Source organism: Capricornis sumatraensis, chromosome X (genome assembly GCF_032405125.1).
Source record: "Capricornis sumatraensis isolate serow.1 chromosome X, serow.2, whole genome shotgun sequence".
NCBI classification, from domain to species: Eukaryota; Metazoa; Chordata; class Mammalia; order Artiodactyla; family Bovidae; genus Capricornis; species Capricornis sumatraensis.
Genome location: NC_091092.1, coordinates 98,249,668 through 98,264,725, shown reverse-complemented (window position 1 = coordinate 98,264,725; position 15,058 = coordinate 98,249,668).

Genomic DNA, 15,058 nt, shown 5'->3' with positions numbered 1-15,058 from the left:
AAAGAAATCCCAGGGCTGATCGCTTTCAGAATGGACTGGTTGGATTTCCTTGCTGTCCAAGGGACTCTCAAGAGTCTTCTCCAACACCACAATTCAAAAGCATCAATTCTTCAGTGCTCAGCCTTCTTCACAGTCCAACTCTCACATCCATACATGACTACTGGAAAAACCATAGACTTGACTAGTTGGACCTTAGTCGGCAAAGTAATGTCTCTGCTTTTCAATATGATATCTAGGTTGGTCATAACTTTTCTTCCAAGGAGTGAGCGTCTTTTAATTTCATGGCTGCAATTACCATCTGCAGTGATTTTGGAGCCCCCCAAAATAAAGACTGACACTGTTTCCACTCTTTCCCCATCTATTTCCCATGAAGTGATGGGACCAGATGCCATGATCTTCGTTTTCTGAATGTTGAGCTTTAAGCCAACTTTTTCACTCTCTTCTTTCACTTTCATCAAGAGGCTTTTTAGTTCCTCTTCACTTTCTGCCATAAGGGTGGTGTCATCTGCATATCTGAGGTTATTGATATTTTTTCCAGCAATCTTGAGTCCAGCTTGTGTTTCTTCCAGCCCAGCGTTTCTCATGATGTACTCTGCATAGAAGTTAAATAAGCAGGGTGACAGTATACAGCCTTGACGTACTCCTTTTCCTATTTGGAACCAGTCTGTTGTTCCATGTCCAGTTCTCACTGTTGCTTCCTAACAGATTTCTCAAGAGGCAGGTCAGGTGGTCTGGTATTCCCATCTCTTTCAGAATTTTCCACAGTTTACTGTGATCCACACAGTCAAAGGCTTTGGCATAGTCAATAAAGCAGAAAGAGATGTTTCTCTGGAACTCTGTTGCTTTTTCCATGATCCAGCTGATGTTAGCAATTTGATCTCAAGTTCCTCTGCTTTTTTTAAAACCAGCTTGAACATCAGGAATTTCATGGTTCATGTATTACTGAAGCCTGGCTTGGAGAATTTTGAGCATTACTTTACTAGCATGTGAGATGAGTGCAATGGTGTGTTAGTTTGAGGATTCTTTTGCATTGCCTTTCTTTGGGGCTGGAATGAAAACTGACCTTTTCCAGTCCTGTGACCACTGCTGAGTTTTCCAAATTTGCTGGCATATTGAGTGCAGCACTTTCACAGCATCATCTTTCAGGGTTTAAGGCAGCTCAACTGGAATTCCATCACCTCCACTAGCTTTGTTCATAGTGATGCTTTCTAAGGCCCACTTGACTTCACATTCCAGGATGTCTGGCTCTAGATGAGTGATCACACCATCATGATTATCTGGATACAGTCAACAAAAACAAGACCAGGAGCTGACTGTGGCTCATATCATGAACTCCTTATTACCAAATTCAGACTCAAATTGAAGAAAGTAGGGAAAACCGCTAGACCATTCAGGTATGACCTAAATCAAATCCCTTATGATTATACAGTGGAAGTGAGAAATAGATTTAAGGGTCTAGATCTGATAGATAGAGTGCCTGATGAACTATGGAATGAGGTTCATGACATTGTACAGGAGACAAGGATCAAAACCATCCCCATGGAAAAGAAACGCAAAAAAAGCAAAATAGCTGTCTGGGGAGGCCTTACAAATAACTGTGAAAAGAAGAGAGCTGTAAAGCAAAGGAGAAAAGGAAAAATATAAGCATCTGAATGCAGAGTTCCAGAGAATAGCAAGAAGAGATAAGAAAGCCTTCTTCAATGATCAGTGCAAAGAAATAGAGGAAAAGAACAGAATGGGAAAGACTAGAGATCTCTTCAAGAAAATTAGAGATACCAAGGGAACATTTCATGCAAAGATGGGCTCGATAAAGGACAGAAATGGTATGGACCTAACAGAAGCAGAAGATATTAAGAAGAGGTACACGGAAGAACTGTACAAAAAAGATCTTCACGACCCAGATAATCATGATGGTGTGATCACTAATCTAAAGCCAGATATCCTGGAATGTGAAGTCAAGTGGTGTAGAGTTAGGTCATTTATTTGACTGTTTTTCTTGTTTCTTGAAGTAAGCCTGTATTGCTGTGAACCTTCCCCTTAGCACTGCTTTTACAGTGTCCCATAGGTTTTGGGTTGTTGTGTTTTCATTTTCATTCATTTCTATGCATATTTTGATTTCTTCTGTGATTTGTTGGTTATTCAGATGCGTATTGTTTAGCCTTCATATGTTGAAATTTTGAATCGTTTTTCTCCTGTAACTGACATTTAATCTTAGCACTGTGGTCAGAAAAGATGCTTGGAATGATTTCAAATGTTTTGAATTTACCAAGGCTAGATTTATGGCCCAGGATGTGATCTATCTTGGAGAAGGTTCTGTGTGCACTTGAGAAAAGGTGAAATTCATTGTTTTGGGGTGAAATGTCCTATAGATATCAATTAGGTCTAACTGGTCCATTGTTTCATTTAAAGTTTGTGTTTCCTTGTTAATTTTCTGTTTAGTTGACCTATCCTTAGGTGTGAGTGGGGTATTAAAGTCTCCCACTATTATTTTGTTATTGTTAATCACCCCTCTCATACTTGTGAGCATTTGTCTTACATATTGCAGTGCTCCTAAGTTGGGTCCATATATATTTATAATTGTTACATCTTCTTCGTGGATTGATCCTTTAATCATTATGTAGTGTCCTCATTTGTCTCTTTTCACAGCCTTTATTTTAAAGTCTATTTTATCTGATATGAGTATTGCTACTTCTGCTTTCCATTGGTCTCTATTTGCATGGAATATCTTTTTCCAGCCCTTCACTTTTAGTCTGTATGTGTCCCTTGTTTTGAGGTGGGTCTCTTGTAGACAACATATATAGGGGTCTTATTTTTGTATCCATTCAACCAGTCTTTGTCTTTTGGTTGGGGCATTCAATCCGTTTACATTTAAGGTAATTATTGGTAAGTATGATCCCTTTGCCATTTAGTTCGTTGTTTTGGGTTCAAGTTTCTACACCCTTTCTGTGTTTCCTGTCTAGAGAAGATCCTTCAGCATTTGTTGGAGAGCTGGTTTGGTGGTGCTGAATTCTCTCAGCTTTTGCTTTTCTGTAAAGTTTTTGATTTCTCCTTCATATTTGAATGAAATCCTTTCTGGATACAGTAATCTGGGTTGTAGGTTTTTCTCTTTCATCACTCTAAGTATGTCCTGCCATTCCCTTCTGGCCTGAAGAGTTCCTATTGAAAGATCAGCTGTTATCCTTATGGGGATTCCCTTGTGTGTTATTTGTTGTTTTTCCCTTGCTGCTTTTAATATTTCTTCTTTGTGTTTGATCTTTGTTAATTTGATTAATATGTGTTTTGGGGTGTTTCACCTTGGGTTTATCCTGTTTGGGACTCTCTGGGTTTTTTTGGACTTGGGTGACTATTTCCTTCCCCATTTTAAGGAAGTTTTCAACTATTATCTCCTCAAGGATTTTCTCACGCCCTCTTTTTGTCTTCTTTTTCTGGGACTCCTATGATTCGAATGTTGGGGCATTTAACATTTCCCAGAGGTCTCTGAGGTTGTCCTCATTTCTTTTAGTTCTTTTTTCTTTTTTCCTCTTTGCTTCATTTATTTCTACCATTCTATCTTCTACCTCACTTATCCTATCTTCTGCCTCCATTATTCTACTGTTGGGTTCCCTCCAGAGTGTTTTTGATGTTATTTATTTCATTATTCATTATTGATTGATTCTTATTTCTTCTAGGTCCTTGTAAAACATTTCTTGCATCTTCTCAATCCTTGTCTACAGGCTATTTATCTGTAACTCCATTTTGTTTTCAAGATTTTGGATCATTTTCTCTATCATTATCCTGAATTTTTTTCAGGTAGACTCCCTATCTCCTCCTCTTTTGTTTGGTTTGGTGGGCATTTATCATGTTCCTTTACCTGCTAAATATTTCTCTGCCTTTTCATCTTGTTTAGATTGCTGTGTTTGGGGTGGCCTTTCTGTATTCTGGCAGTTTGTGGTTCCTCTTTATTGTGAAGGTTCCTCACTGTGGGTGGGTTTGGACAGGTGGCTTGTCAAGGTTTCCTCGTTAGGGTAGCTCGTGTCTGTGTTCTGGTGGTTGGAGCTGGATTTCTTGTCTCTGGAGTGCAATGAAGTGTCCAGTAGTGAGTTTTAAGATGTCTATGGGTTTGATGTGACTTTGGGAAGCCTGTATATTGAAGCTCAGGGCTATGTTCCTGTGTTGCTGGAGAATTTGTGTGGTATGTCTTTCTCTGGAACTTGTTGGCTCTTTGGTGGTGCTTGGTTTCAGTGTAGGTTTGGAGGCTTTTAGATGAGGTCTTATCAATTAATGTTCCCTGGAGTCAGGAGTTCTCTGTTGTTCTTGGGTTTTGGACTTAAGCCTCCTGCCTCTGGTTTTCAGTCTTATTCTTATCTTATTCTTACAGTAGCCTCAAGACTTCTCCATCTATACAGCACCGATGATAAAACATCTAGGTTAATGATGAACAGTTTCTCCACAGTGAGGGACACCTGGAGAGGTTCACAGAGTTACATGGAGAAGAGAAGAAGGAGGAGGGAGATAGAACTGACCAGGAGGAGAAGAGGGGAAATCAAAAGGGGAGAGAGCAAGCTAGCCAATAATCAATTCCCTATGTGCTCTCCACAGTCTGTACCCCTCAGAGAGGTTTGTGGAGTTACACAGAGAAGAGAATAGGGAGGAAGGAGACAGAGGTGACCAGGAGGAGCAAAGGGGGAATCAAAAGGAGAGAGGCTGATCCAGCCAGTAATCAGTTCCCTAAGCGTTCTCCACAGCCTGGAACACACAAAGAGATTCACAGAGTTGGGTAGAGAAGAGAAGGGGGAGGGAGGAGATAGAGGTGACCTGGTGGAGGAAAAAGAGGGTCAAAAGGGGGAGAGAGCAATCAAGCCAGTAATCACACTCCCAAGTAAAAATGGGTACTGAAGATTGGGTTCTTAAAGGTACAAAATTGATAACAAATACCAAAAAGCAAAGACTAAAAATCTAGAGTAAAGGTTAGACTCTAAAAAATACAATATTAAAAAAGCAAAACAAAGTCACAAAATTTACAAAATATATATATGAAGTTTGCTTTAAAAATAGGTTTTTCTTTGGCAAGGTAATAGTAGATTATAAAAATGAAAATTAAAGGAGTAATGGAGGACTTAAAAATTAAAAAAAAATGATAACAGTAAAAATATATCTAGGAATTTCTCTGGTGTTGTTGTGGGCAGTGTAGGGTCAGTTCAGTTTCAGATAGTTCCTTGATCCAGTTTATACTTCTCAAGATCTATAGGCCCCTTCCAATATAGTCGGTGCTAACTACAGGGTTTTAATCTGTTGCACCTGTCACTTCCAAAGAGGTTCCCTCTGTTTATTTTAGCTTCTTCCATTTGCTGGTCTCTTCAGTGTCTAATTTCCACCCTGACACAAGGGGGCGAAGGTGGTCACTTATTTAGGCTCATTTGTTCAGTCGTGCTGTGGGGAGGGAGGAACACTGCAAACAAATATCACTGGCATATGTGAGGAGTGCTCACAATGTCTCAGCCGCACTGGGTTTGCCCCCCCACTCCCCTCACAGCACATGCGCTTTCTCAGCTGGGAAACTGTCTGAGGCGGGCCCTGGGTTGGTAGCACTTCCCTGGTGTAAACCACTCAGGTTTAGATTCTTGGGTACTCCACAAAGGTGCAGACTTGGTTGGGCCTGTGTTTTGTGCCCTTTCCAGGTCCAAGCAACTCAGGTGACCAGGTGCTTTGCTAGCGCAGTCTCCCCAGGTGGGGAGTGTGTCTTATCACCTCCCTGGTCCCAGCTGGTCGGTTTCCTGTGTGGCAGCAGGTGCACCCATCTCCGGTGTGCCATGTGTCTCTTCTGGGGAGCTAATCTCTGGCTGCCACCCTCCCAGCAGATGTCAACCGTCCAGGATCCCAAGAAGTCTTGGTTAGCGACTGGGAGCCTCCTTGCGGTTTGGTAGAGGATGCCTCTCTGGGGCTGAGATTGTCCCTTTCTGGCTCTGGCTGCTCCCCGCCTGCCTCCCTGTCTCTGGTGGGGGATGGGCTGGTCCACAGCCTGCTAGCTCTCCTCTGGTATTCGCTCAGTCCTTTGTTCTGTGAGTATGCCAGGCAGTGCCTTCAGTTCAGTTCAATCCAGTTCAATTGCTCAGTCGTGTCTGACTCTATGCGATCCCATGAATCACAGCACGCCCGGCCTCCCTGTGCATCATCAACACCCAGAGTTCACCCAAACTCATGTCCATCGAGTTGGTGATGCCATCCAGCCATCTCATCCTCTGTCGTCCCCTTCTCCTCCTGCCCCAGTCCCTCCCAGCATCATAGTCTTTTCCAATGAATCAACTCTTCTCATGAGGTGGCCAAAGTACTGGAGTTTCAGCTTTAGCATCATTCCTTTCAAGAAATCCCAGGGTTGATCTCCTTCAGAATGGACTGGTTGGATCTTGCAGTCCAAGGGACTGTCAAGAGTCTTTTCTAACACCACAGTTCAAAAGCATCAATTCTTAGGTGCTCAGCTTTCTTCACAGTCCGACTCTCACATCCATACATGACTATTGAAAAGCTGCTTATTAAATCTTAGATTAAAATTATTTTCTCAGAATGATGTTTCTCCACTGGTTTTTGGCTTTACTTATTACTGGTAAGAAGATCAATGCTATTCTGATTCTTTTATATTCCTATTAAAACTTTTCGTTTTCTCCTCTCTGGAAGCTGAAGAGTCCTCAGCATTCTGAGGACACTGCACCAGCTATAACATGATATGTGAATAAATTTAATTAACTGTTAATTTTAAATAATTATAACTATTTTTGTATTTAGAATGTATATAAAATTAAAGCCTAAACAAAATCATGATCAGGAAAATTGATTCTTTGAGTAGTAAAAGTGGTCAAAGGACTTTGTCAGGGTTAGGATAAGGATACAGGTATTGAATAACTTTACTCTGTGTTAGAAAGTTTAAGGAAAAATATGTTTTAAAATTTGAAGATAATAATAAAAGATAAAAATATATAGCCTCCAAATCAGCAAATGGACAGTTTTTCTACTGAACATAAGGCATGAAAAAAAGAACAAAGAATAAATGGCTAATAGAAAATACACAATAAATCTAAATATATTAGTAATCAAAATAAATGAAACAGACTACACTCTTATTTAGAAAATTGAATATTTAAAAATGTAACTATATAAGACATACTTCTGTGAAGGAACACAGCCCCACCCATCAACAGAAAATTGGAATGGCAAACCACTTCAGTGTTTTGTCTTGAGAACCCCATGAACAGTATAAAAAGGCAAAAAGATATGACCCTGAATGATGAATTTCCCGGGTTGGTAGGTGTCCAATATACTACTGGAGAAGAGTGACTTCACTTCATGCTTTAAGGAGTTATTTCTCCACTCTTCTTTTTCCCTTCTCCAGTGGATTGCATTTTGTCAGAACTCTCCACTATGACCCAACCATCTTGGGAGGCCCTACACAGCATGGCTCATAGTTTCACTGAGTTAGACAAGGCTGTGGTCTATGTGATCAGTCTTGTTAGTTTTCTGTGATTGTGGTTTTCATTCTGTCTGCCCTCTGATGGATAAGAATAAAAGGCTTACGGAAGCTTCCTGAAGAATGAAGAGATGTAGCCAAAGCAAAAACAATGCCCAACTGTGGATGTGACTGGTGGTGGAAGTAAAGTCCGATGTTGTAAAGAACAACATTGCATAGGAGCCTGAAATGTTAGGTACATGAATCAAGGTAAACTGGAAGTGGTCAAAAGGAGATGGCAAGAGTGAACATCGACATTTTAAGAATCAGTGAAATAAAATGTACTGGAATGGGTGAATTTAACTCATGACCATTATATCTTCTACTGTGGGCAAGAATCCCTTAGAAGAAATGGAGTAGCTATCATAGTCAACAAGAGTCCAAAGTGAAGTACTTGAGTGCAATCTCAAAAATGACAGAATTATCTCTGTTTTCAAGGCAAACCATTCAATATCACAGCAATCCAAGTCTACCCCAAACATGCTGAAGAAGTTGAAGTTGAATGGTTCTATGAAGTCCTACAAGACCTTCTAGAACTAACACCAAAAAAAGATGTCCATTTCATCATAAGGGACTGGAATGCAAAAGTAAGAAGTCAAGAGATACCTGGATTAATAGGCAAGTGTGGCCTTGGTGTACAAAATGAAGTAGGGCAAAGGCTAACAAATTTTACCAAGAGAACGCATTGGTCATAGCAAATGCCCTCTTCCAATAGCACAAGACACGACTCTATACATGGATATGACCAGATGGTCAATACCGAAATCAGATTGATCATATTCTTTGCAGCCAAAGATGAAGAAGCTCTATACAGTCAGCAAAAACAAGACCAGGAGCTGACTGTGGCTCAAATTATGAACTCCTTACTGCAAAATTCAGACTTAAATTGAAGAAAGTAGGGAAAACCACTAGACCATTCAGGTATGACCTAAATCAAATCCCTTACGATTATACAGTGGAAGTGACAAATAGATTCAAGGGATTGGATCTGATAGACAAAATGCCTGAAGAACTATGGACGGAGCTTCATGACATTGTACACGAGGCAGGGATCAAGACCATCCCCAAGAAAAAGAAATGAAAAAAAGCAAAATGGTTGTCTGAGGAGGTCTTGAAAATAGCTGAGAAAAGAAGAGAAGCAAAAGGCAAAGGAGAAAAGGAAAGATATATGCATCTGAATGCAGAGTTCCAAACAATAGCAAGGAGAGATTAAAAAAAAAGCCTTCCTCAGTAATCAGTGCAAAGAAAGAGAGGAAAACAATAGAATGGGAAAGACTAGAGATCTCTTCAAGAAAACTAGAGATACCAAGGGAATGTTTCATGAAAAGATGGACACAATAAAGGACAGAATTTGTATGGACCTAACAGAAGGGACCTAACAGAAGCAGAAGATATTAAGAAGAGGTGGCAAGATTATACAGAACAACCATACAAAAAAGATCTTAACGACCCAGAAAACCACGATGGTGTGATCACTCACCTACAGCCAGACATCCTGGAGTACGAAGTCAAGTGGGGCTTAGGAAGCATCACTACCAACAATGCTAGTGGAAGTGATGTGATTCCAGTTGAGCTATTTCAAATCCCAAAAGATAATGCTATGAAAGTGCTGCACTCAATATGCCAGCAAATATGGGAAACTCAACGGTGGCCACAGGACTGGAAAAGATCAGTTTCCAATCCAATCCCAAAGGAAGGCAATGCCAAAGAATGATCAAACTACCACACAATTGCACTCATCTCACACACAAGCAAAGTAATGCTCAAAATTTTCCAAGCCAGGCTACAACAGTGCATGAACGATGAACTTCCAGATGTTCAAGCTGCATTTAGAAAAGGCAGAGGAACCAGAGACCAGTTGCCAGTGCTGGATCACCAAAAAAACAAGGAAGTTCCAGAAAAACACCTATTCCTTCTTTATTGACTATGACAAAGCCTTTGACTGGGTGGATCACAACAAACTGTGCAAAATTCTGAAAGAGATGGGAACAGCAGACCACCTGACCTGCCTCCTGAGAAATATGCATGCAGGTCAGGAAGCAACAGTTAGAACTGGACATGGGACAACAGACTGGTTCCAAGATGGAAAAGGAGTTCATCAAGGCTGTATATTATCACCCTGCTTATTTTACTTGATTTCCCTCGTGGCTCAGACAGTAAAGTGTCTGCCTACAATGTGGGAGACCCAGGTGCAATCCCTGGGTCAGGAAAATCTCCTGGAGAAGGAAATGGCAGCCCACTCCAGTATTCTTGCCTGGAAAATCCCATGAATGGAGAAGCCTGGTAGGCAACAGTCCATGGGGTCACAAAGAGTTGCACAAGACTGAGCAACTTCACTTTCACTTTTCACTTATTTAACTTATGTGCAGAATACATCATATGAAATGCCAGGCTGGATGAAGCACAAGCTGGAATCAAGATTCCAGGGACAAATGTCACTAAATTCAGATATGCATATGATACCAGTCTTATGGCAGGAAATGAAGCAGAATTAAAGAGACTCTTGATGAAAGTGAAAGAAGAGAGTGAAAAAGTTGGCTTAAAAAGAAATATTCATGATGACCCTATATGTGAGACAGCAAAAGAGACACAGATGTAAAGAACAGACTTTTGGACTCTGGGAGAAGGTGACGGTGGGATGCTTTAAAAGAATAGCATTGAAACATTTATATTACCATATGTGAAATAGATCACCAGTCCAGGTTCGATGCATGAGACAAGATGCTCAGGGATTGTGCACTGGTATGACCCTGAGAGATGGGATGGGGAGGGAGGTGGGAGAGGGGTTCAGGGGAAAAAAAGCAAAAACAAAACACAAAAAACCTAAATATTCAGAAAACAATGATCATGGTATCCAGTCCTGTCACTTCAAGGCAAATAGATGGCAAAACAGTGGAAGCAGTGACAGTCTTTATAATCTTGGGCTCCAAAATCACTGCAGGTGGTGACTGCAGCCATGAAATTAAAAGACACTTGCTCCTTGGAAGAAAAGCTATGATCAACCTAAACAGCATGTTAAGAAGCAGAGACATTACTTTGCCAACAAAAGTCCATCTAGTCAAAGCTATGGCTTTTCTAGTAGTCATGTATGGATGTGAGAGTTGGAGCATAAAGGAGGCTGAACACCGAATAATTGATGCTTTTGAACTGTGGTGTTGGAGAAGACTCTTGAGAGTCCCTTGGACTGCAAGGAGATCCAACCAGTCAATTGTAAAGGAAATCAGTCCTGAATATTCCTTGGAAGGACTGATGCTGAAGCTGAAGTTCCAATATTTTGGCCACTTGATGTGAAGAACTGACTCATTGGAAAAGACCCTGATTCTGGGAAAGATTGAAGGCAGGAGGGGAAGAGGATATCAGAGGTTGAGACGGTTGGGTGGCATCACCAAATCAATGGACATGAGTTTGAGCAAGCTCTGGGATTTGGTGATGGACAGGGAAGCCTGGCGTGCTGCAGTGCATGGGGTCATAAGGAGTCAGACATGATTGAACGACTGAACTGAATTGAAGATATACATCCAAAAATATCTCACAGAAATGTTGAAAATAAAGGAATGGATGAAAGTGAAAGTGTTAGTCGCTCAGTTCAGTTCAGTTCAGTTGCTCAGTCGTGTCTGACTCTTTGGGTTCCCTTGAACCATAACCCACTAGGCTCCTCTGTGCATGGAATTCTCCAGGCAAGAATACTGGAGTGGGTAGCCATTTCCTTCTCTAGCAGATCTTCCTGACCCAGGATCAAACCCAGATCTCCCACAATGCAGGCAGATTCTTTACTGCCTGAGCCACCAGGGACATATTAAGTCAAATCAGAATTTGAAGTGTTGCACTAGTTGGAATAAAGAGAGATAATCTGCAATATTATTATTTAAATTCTACCAGAAAGGTAGTCCTCAACTTGACAACTGACAACATTGCCTCAAGACATATACAAGGAAAGTCCATAATCACACTGGGAGATTTTAGAACTGTAGATTTTAGATTTATGATTTTAGAGCTTATAGATAAGCTCTATAAGTTCATCTTTATCATAAGCTTATAGAGCTAGCAGACGAGAATTGTTAAGTGTACAGAATCTTTGAATAACGAAATTAACTAGGTGTCAATAAATTTAAAAATTAATATATTATTTCCAAATATATAGAATGTTTTCAAAAATTAGTCACATATTCAAACTTAAAGGAAATCTAAAAAGGATAAAAGATCTGTAGTCATATGACCATGCTCTTCTCTGATCACAATAAATTGAACTAGAAAACAAGCACAAAAAAAAACCTAGTTAAAAACATAACAATATTTTCAAACTCAAAAATACTCTGAGAACTAACTCTTGATTAACAAGAAAACCACAACAGAAATCATGGGATAGAAATTTAGAACTGAATGACAATGAAGTACTGACTGAATTTCAAAGTTTATAATATGCATCTAAAACAGAACTTAGAAGGAAATTTACAGTCTAAAATGTTTTGATTTAAAATGAAAAGATTAAAAATTAAGAAGCTAGTTGAAAATAAAGGACTAATTATTAAAAAAATATTAGAATTAGAATTAGAAAAGGAGCAGCAGACTCCCAGTTAATATGGAAGAAACAGAGACTTTATGGGATCAGAAAGCTTTTTAGAAAATGCTTCTTGAGAAAAGAACAGGAAGCTTAAAAAAACATATTCAGAAATAATAATAAAAAATAAAAACATGAAAAGAACAATAAATTTATTAGAGCATGATGTTGAGAAAATCTCCCATAAAACAGTGGAAAGACAAATTTAAGAAAGCAGGAGATAAAAAGAGAATTAGAGACAAAGCGGCAAAAGAACCAAGAAAATAGAAGAAAAGAAATTATCAATTAAATGATTCAGGAATATTCCCCATAGATGAATGACCCAATTTTCTATGAAATGACTTCCTTTGCCAACAAAGGTCCATCTAGTCAAGGATATGGTTTTTCCAGTGGTCATGTATGGATGTAAGAGTTGGACTGTGAAGAAGGCTGAGCGCCGAAGAATTGATGCTTTTGAACTGTGGTGTTGGAGAAGACTCTTAACAGTCCCTTGGACTACAAGGAGATCCAACCAGTCCATTCTGAAGGAGATCAGCCCTGTGATTTCTTTGGAAGGAATGATGCTAAAGCTGAAACTGCAGTACTTTGGCCACCTCATGTGAAGAGTTGATTCATTGGAAAAGACTCTGATGCTGGGAGGGATTGGGGCAGGAGGAGAAGGGGACGACAGAGGATGAGATGGCTGGATGACTCGATGGACCTGAGTCTGGGTGAAGTCCAGGAGTTGGTGATGGACAGGGAGGCCTGGCGTGCTGCGATTCATGGGGTCGCAAAGAGTCAGACATGACTGAGCGACTGAACTGATGTCTATTCCAGTTTTCTCTAGGGTTGATGGCCTCTTTCTTCCTTACTTTGGTAGTTTTTTGTCTTTCCTAGTTTTCATTTCTCTTTTAACTTTACTCATGGTGGGCTTTGTTTTCAATGTTCTGTTTACTTTGTTGATTATCCTTCATAGTGTTAGATTACTTCTTACATTTTGGAATTTTGATTTGTAGGCTCATTTGTTTTCCCTTCCTCTTACCTTTACATTCTTTTCTTTATTTTGGAAGTTTTATAGTTACTCATTCTTGTCTTTCTGGGCCCCCAGTCTAAAACTAGGTCTAATAATGACATTTGGGGGCTCCTGTCTCCCAGTGATCTTGGGGAAACTGACAGATCTGTTCAAGCAAGGGGGATTGGTTCAAACTAAGGTTCCAAGGAGTTTGTCCATCCTTTTGCGTTCCTGGTCTTGCTTATTTATTGTAGCTCTACCCTCAGGTAACATTTGAGGGTAATTTCTTTAGGCTCCTTTCAAGGGGATGAATTGGCACACATCCTGCTTTCTAGCTTCACAGTCTGAGTCTGCCTCTGTTTCCCTGACTTATTTGAATCCCTCTAGTCTTCTTGGCCATGCAAGAGCTAAATCTCTGACTACCACTGTCTGTTCTTGGGCCCTGAATTGAGTAAGCTCATAGTCTCAGCCCATTTCTTATTCATGGATATATGTCTCTTGTATTTGATCTTGACTACATTTCTTACTGTTACTTTTTATGTCTTATGCATTATTGCTATGTGTTTTGATCAGAGAGGATTTTCAAAGTAAGGAGTCAGTGAGGAATTTTAATTGGCAGTCCACCTGACTGATCCTTTACATCATTTACCCTGGATTTAACATTCACTGTGGCTGCATATGATTGTCTGAACCCAGGTCATTTGTCTGAGTCATGCTTTTCCAGCACTTTCAAGTCTTCCACCAAAACTCATAATTTGGTGATTTCCTAAACTCACAAAGGGAATTCAGATTTAGGGTTGCCAAACAAATAACTATCTACAATGACATATGCCCTGGAAATCTATGAAAAAATATCCTCTGTCTGACCATTACATACAAATTCTTAATCTCTTTATAAAACCACATAACTACTCAAATATTAACAAGTGAAAGTTTAATTTCCATATAGTGCAAAACTGCAGACCCTACAGATCAGCATGACCATATGAAACAGAGCTTTTTGTTAAAAGTATGACTAAAATGCACAGTGGCCTGATTTTATACTTTATAATAGCTTTTAATCTGCATTGGTTGGAACTCTAAAGGCCCATCTGTTCTAACAGAAGACTTTGTCAACTTTATATTTTTATGACACTACTGTAATTGCAAGTTTTTGTGATATTTGTAGTGTTCGAACTGAAAATAATGAGAAAAATAATCTATAAAAATGTTTGGGATGCCATCGACTTTCTAGCAGTTACCATGCAATCACAGATGCCAAGGACATTTAAAGATTTAATTATATGGAACGTGAGGCTCTCTTTCTAGTTTCAAAACCTGTGGACTTTTAGTATCAGAGATAATGGGGAAAAGAAAAATGATTGGAGTTTCCGGATTCCCTTTCCCTTCACATCTGAGAAAATATTTCCTTTGCCTTATGCCCACAGGAAAAGATTAACACTCCTTTGGTCCTGTAAGAATCTCCTTTTACAACTTCTGTATAGAAAATGAACGGAAGCCTTCTCTTGAACATTTATCAGTGACTCTATGCCTCTTCTTCATATACCATCTATGAATTAAAACGTGGACTTCTGTTCTTCCTGAAGACATGAACCTATCTCTGCAATGGTCAAAGCCTGCAGGTTTTCTCACAAAATTTTAGAGTTAAATTCCAAAAGACTATTGAGTTTGCTCCCCATATTCTCATAAATGATTAAGGCACATCTGATTCCATATATGGACACTGTGACAATTTTAAAGTATCTTCACCTTAGAAGATAACTCCCTTGTAAAGATCGTATATAGTCCTGTAATATGTCTGAATTACTGCAAAAGCATATTCTTGGGGTATCCTCTTTGCCTTCTTGACCTTCATATAAGGGATACCCTAGAACATGATAAAAAATTCTCTGTGCATTCACCAGATGAGAGATTTATTAATTGACTGTAATTTGGTAATGATCTATCACCTTCTCCTCTGAATATTCATCCCTTATTTTGTTTTTAACCATTTAATGTCTCTGTTTAGATATAGGTTTACCACCTTAAACTG